At 41.9% G+C, this 6,000-nt stretch overlaps 1 protein-coding gene across 1 annotated transcript in view; it reads left to right on the plus strand.

The window, feature by feature from the left end:
* Positions 1–6,000, plus strand: part of SMARCAL1 (SWI/SNF related, matrix associated, actin dependent regulator of chromatin, subfamily a-like 1) — a 41,405-nt gene that overhangs the window by 24,792 nt on the left and 10,613 nt on the right. The window lies entirely within an intron of this gene.

Consider the following 6,000-nt stretch of genomic DNA (forward strand, 5'->3'; position numbering starts at 1 on the left):
CACCCAGCTGTTGTTGGATTTGCCATCTCTAGGGCTGCTGTGTGCGTTGGAACACACACTGCTAAGAGAACAGCTCTTGCTGCTGCCGCCTGTTGTACAAGGCGGCTCTAGGATCTTCTGTGTTGGTTGCATAGACAGAAAAAGGGGAACCAAAGTTCTCCTGAGTTCTGATTTGCAACAAGAGCTCTCTGATCTGGCTTGCCCTCCAGTTCCTCCAGGACAAGCATGTAGCAGTTAGCATGTGTCACAGAATGGCTTCGCAGTGTGAGTGTGGACCTGTAGTGCATGAACTTGCTTGCTCTGCTTTGTTCTTGAGTAATCCACTTCACTTCTTGTGCCTCATTTTCTGTAAGACTGGGTAATAACTTTCAGCAGAGTGGTTGGAAACATGAAATGGCCATTTCAATGCTCAAAAATATTTACAGAACTGAACATCATCCGTGTATGCCATAAAAATAGTTACAGCTATTTGCAGGGCTTTTGCGTGTGTTTTCTCTGTTTGGGGTAGCTAACATATGCCAGGTTTCCATCAAGAAGATTCACATTGCAATCTCATATAAAGTTCTCAAGTCCCCTTTTTCCTAGATCTGAATGCCCGCTTTTACTTTCATAGCTAGTGTAGTGCTCTTCTATGTATGTCCAAACGTGCAAGATAGCTGAGCAATTCATTGGCTTTGGTACTCATATGCTGATGCCATTGATTAAAGTAAGGCCATTTAGCATGCAGAATGATAGATACAGCGCTTGAGTTCTGGAAGATGACAGCATTCATGTTAGCAAAGCACTGCTTTCCGGGCAGAGGATAAACTTACTGTTTCTCCATCCATAGTAGGAATCATATGGAGGGAGAGGGCCACATCTTCTGCTGAGCTTCATTATCTCTGAAAGATTCCTGTCTGAGCAGTGTCCAGAATGCTTCCTAGAGGGAAATGAAGAGATGCAGTTTAATCTCGTTGGTTTTCTGCAGTAAAAAGGAAAGTTGAATTGCAGCGTGTGAGTCTAAATACATTTGGAGTTTCATAAACCCTTTGAGGGTAAAGTTGTGCATGACTAGCTGTTGCTTCAATTATGAGGCATATGGACCTCAGGTAAGATGTTGAACTGGATAAAAGAAATAAAATTGTTCTGGACGATCCAGGTTGTAACAGTGTATTCTGTGTAAATGAGTTTTCAACCTACAATGAAACTTAGCATGAAGGTCTCAGTCTGCATCAGCTTTCCTTCAAAACCTCTGCAGGGTTTCTAGTACAATTTTGTTTCTCTATTTGACCCGCCTCTACCAGACATTTGAACATTACTGGTCTTCTCAGTGCTCACCTGGGACATTTTGCTACAGTTAATGTCAGTAAATGATAGAGTGAACTTAGAAAGAATTTGGTTATTTAGAGAAGAAGGGCTGCTGGAAATTAAGAGATGTGGATAGTATTAGAGGAAAAAATGGGACTGCTGAATATTGGGTTTGCCATGTGAGTGATGATCCACTCGGTAATGAGTAAATTAAAAGGTGTTTTGATGATTGTAGTTGTTTCCTCATGACTGTAGTATGTCCCTCGTGTTCCTTTTTGCAGCTCTAACCTGAGATTGTGTTAGGAGTTATATTCTCTCTGAAGAACTGTTGTGGTACTTTTGCTGTCATTACTTAAATAGGTGGTTCTTTCTGTCCTGAAAGTGGCAGCATTGTGAGTGGGGATGGAATTGCACAGAACCAGAGAGGTTTTGCAAGGTTTTTGGAGATCTGTCAGGATGAAAGGTGCTATGTAAAAATGTTTTGGTATTAATAATAAATCTGATTGCATTATAAGATTAAAGAAAAATTGACAAACCTGAACCATTCAATTTAAAACTAAAACTTGACTAGTTTCTGTTTGAAGATAATAGATTTTATGACAGAAAATTGCAAATGTCAGACAGATGTGATTAGAAAAGATATAAAATAAAAGTTTATCATTTTGTAATTCAACCTCCCAGCATCTGTACTCTTAAAAATGCAGCAAGTAAAATGTCACCTGCTTATTTACAAAATATCTCAAGTCTGTTTTCCAAAATACATGCTGTGAATTCATTTTTCAAACTGGGTGATGTTGGCAAATATTAAATAATTTCTATCTGAGCACATGCTCTGAATTCGTAAGAGTTTGGCAGCTTCTACTAACACTGTAATAAGTTTACTGACTCATGTAAGATGCTGTAACACTTTGGTAAGAAAATCACAGTTGGAAGCATTTGTTCTGGAATGTTATGGATCAAAGCCAGATGTGTATTTTGGCAAAATAAATGTCCCTCTTTTTTCTCTGTCTTCTTTTCCACGACAGGATATACTAAACTATATTTTAATAATTCCAAAAATAATCATATTTTTTACCACTAGTTAGGTGCAGCACAGAACTAGCATGTTTCCTTGTTTGCAAATTGTTCCAGCAACAGTCACCATAAAAGACATATAGTAATCTGAACATACTGTAGGGATTCTGCCTGTATATGCTTTTTAACATGACAGTAGATAGTATATTGGCTGTTTGTGCCTTTTTCTTTCAGTTATGATGATGTTAGTCTTCTGAAATTAATTGTGCTACATGGACACAAAACGCATGTATCACTTGTTATGGAAGTGGAAAGTGGAAAAACATGGGCTGCATGAGTAGAATGAGGTAGCCTGAGGAGAGTGCCCAGGCCCCGTAGGAGGTCTTGCTCAGCAGCCTAGTCAGTGTTGATCCCTGCTACTTAGCCACCAGCGCACTCAGCAGTGTGGGCAGAGGGCTTACGAAGCTGGGTGCAGCACCAGGTGGGTCCTTCTTGGTTCTGTACATCTGCTCTGCTGGGTCCACAGAGCCTGAAGAAATGCAGAAAGGGGGCACAAAGACTGGGGCTCAGCACTGTCAGCTTTCATGCAGCATGCCTAAAGCTCATAAACCCAGCTAGAATTGAGCCAGCTTTTCACGGACCTGAGGGTTGTATCTGCATTGCACTCCTGGTTTCAGGGAAGCAGAGCAGTAATACCCATATTGGCTTTTTGAGGGCTTGGCTTAGATCCAGGTGGGCTTATTACCTCTAGCTGTATACCAGTGTACTTGTTGACAGACCCAAAGCTTTAACTCTACAGGATCCAAGCTGGCTTTGTATCTAAGTTTTCAATTGTTTCCTGCTTTAATGAACCAGCTATAGATAATCAGATGGTACCATAATTATGTAGGAGTAGATTAAGTCAAATGAGTTTTAATGGTGGCCATAAGTGCCAGAATCTGAAGTCAGTTAATGGTTCACATCGGTACAACATAGCAATAGAATTGCAGATTGTCCTGTTATGCCTCAACCCGAAGTAGGAATGCTGACTTCCAGATATCAGAGAGGTCTTAATCGCCTACGAGCTGTTTGATTCCTTCTCTTTCTGTCTCATAGCATGTTCTCATCCCTGTTCTGTCAAAGCACCATCGCTTAATGCAGTCAGTAGCATGACTAACCTCCTGACTGGTATGATTTATTTTTTGTCTCGTGCACTCTACAGGAGGATGGAGGGTGCAGTGAATACTTTGGAGCTTTTTCCTATTTTACTTCCAGTTCTGTGTTGCAGCAGGTTTCTCTTGGGGAAGGAAAATAAAAGAAATATGGATTTTTAAAGTTAAATCTATTTTAGCAATTAATGTGGCACAATGAGAGTGGAGCAGCAGGTCAAAGGGGTTGGTGCTGAGGTTCCTCACGTCTCCATTATGTGCAATTCAGGAGGGTGTACGTATACGTATGTGGGGGGCTACTTTAGGTTATTGTTCCAAGACCAGAGGTTGTATTTTTGGCTTTTTTTGGTGACACTGCCAGTAAGACTTAGAATTAGAGCTGTGAGGAAGATTTCCTCACCCCCCACCTTGGTTTTCAGTATTATGTGGCTGTATTTCATATACTTGCTTGTGAAACTTCAGAAGAACGGTCTCTCTTTATCCTTTAAGTCAGCATAAAACCTTATTGGTCTCCTGTCCAAAAGAAAGTTGTTTAAAGATGTTTCTTTTGGGCAATGTACCAATTTTGATGCCACTGTTTGTCAGCTTAGTTGTTCTTTCCCAGAGAACAAATGATAGGCTGTAGGGTTACTAGTAGGAGAAGTGATGAGCTGAAATTAATTGAACAGATATATATTGTCTGCACACAGGATCTTGGAGGATAGAGCAGGTTCAGAGGCAAGTGCTTCAAGGAGGAGTAAATGAAGGGTTTGTTCAGAGGAGCTTTGAAGTGATGATGCTTTGAAGAGGCAGTGCTTAGAGTGATGTATTTTGGGCCACAATTTATTTATGGTTTGCTTGAGTCTGAGCCAAACATGGTAATGGCAGAAACAGAGTATGTCAGGAAGCAGATCAAGAGACAGGTCACAGTGGAAAGCAGGCAATTTTGACCTGGCGTTTACTAGGTATGTGTCGTGGTTTAGCCCCAGTCAGCAACTAGGCACCACACAGATGTTCGCTCATCCTCCGCACCTGCCCCTGGTGGGATGGGGGAGAGAGTCAGAAGAGAAATAGTAAGAAAACTCATGGGTTGAGATAAAACAGTTTAATAATTAAAATAAAATAATAACAATAAATTGTAATGAAAAGGAAAACAACAAAAGAGAGAGAAAGGAACAAAACCCAGGAAAAACAAATGATGCAATTGCTCACCACCCACCGACTGATGCCCAGCCAGTCCCCAAGCAGCGATCGCTGCCCCCTGGCCAACTCCCCGCAGCTTATATACTGAGCATGATGTCATATGGTATGGAATATCCCTTTGGCGAGTTTGGGTCGGCTGTCCTGGCTGTGCCCTCTCCCAGCTTCTTGTGCACCTCCTCGCTGGCAGAGTAGGGGAAGCTGGAAAGTCCTTGACTTAGTATAAACACTGCTTAGCAACAACTAAAACATCAGTGTTTTATCCCATTATTCTCATGCTAAATTGAAAACACAGCACTATACCAGCTGCTAGGAAGAAAATTAACTTTATCCCAGCCAAAACCAGGACAGTATCCACCCCTTATTCTATACCACCTACATCATGCTCGGGTCCCATACTTTCCAATATGTTCCAATTAATCACCACCTCTTTTCCTGTCTTTTAATATATACGCACAGATATCATTCCCTTGGTCTATGGGCCATCTGTCTAAAATGTCTGTTGGGTTCATTTAGTCCATGACTTTGGGCTCCATCTGTCATAATAGTCTTTCAAGGCGGGAGAGATGGTGTGTGGTATTGGATTGTTGCATGCTGAAGTCAGTTCTGGTTCCGTCACCGCTGCATTTTGCTCAGTTTCATCAAAGTTCATTCTTCATTAATGTGGGTGATTCTTACTGTAATATCATTGATATGGCATATAACAGGTATAGTAGTAATGACATACAGTATTACATAGCAATTAACATCATACAATTCAAATCATTGACTATTCTCACCCAAAATCAAATGCCCTTGAGGTACACATCAGATTTCCCCATCCTTCCACATCACCCACCATCTGCACCCAGGTCCTTGAGCAAAAGCAGTCCCACAAATGGGTTTGCCTTTGCCCGAGGCAGGAGTAACCCAGACTGTCTTCCCCAGCATATTTTTTATGTGCACTACAGGGACTTTATCCCCTTCTACAATATGTAAAAGTTTTGATTGAGCAGGGCTCAACTGGCAGATCCCCTAGTATTGACTAACCAGGTGGCTCTTGCTAAATGTTTGCATGTCCCAGCACCCATTGCTCTCAGTGTAGTCTTTAACAGTCCATTGTATCGTTCGATTTTCCTGGAGGCTGGTGCGTGATAGGGGATGTGATATACCCACTCGATGCCATGGTCTTTGGCCCAGGTGTCTATGAGGTTGTTTCGGAAATGAGTCCCGTTGTCTGACTCAATTCTTTCTGGGGTGCCATGTCACCACAGGACTTGCTTTTCAAGGCCCAAGATAGTGTTCCTGGCGGTGGCATGGGGCACAGGATATGTTTCCAGCCATCCGGTGGCTGCTTCCACCATTGTAAGCACATGGCACTTGCCTTGGCGGG

This window comes from Pygoscelis adeliae, unplaced genomic scaffold, assembly GCF_000699105.1.
Source record: "Pygoscelis adeliae isolate BGI_AS28 unplaced genomic scaffold, ASM69910v1 Scaffold664, whole genome shotgun sequence".
NCBI lineage: Eukaryota > Metazoa > Chordata > Aves > Sphenisciformes > Spheniscidae > Pygoscelis > Pygoscelis adeliae.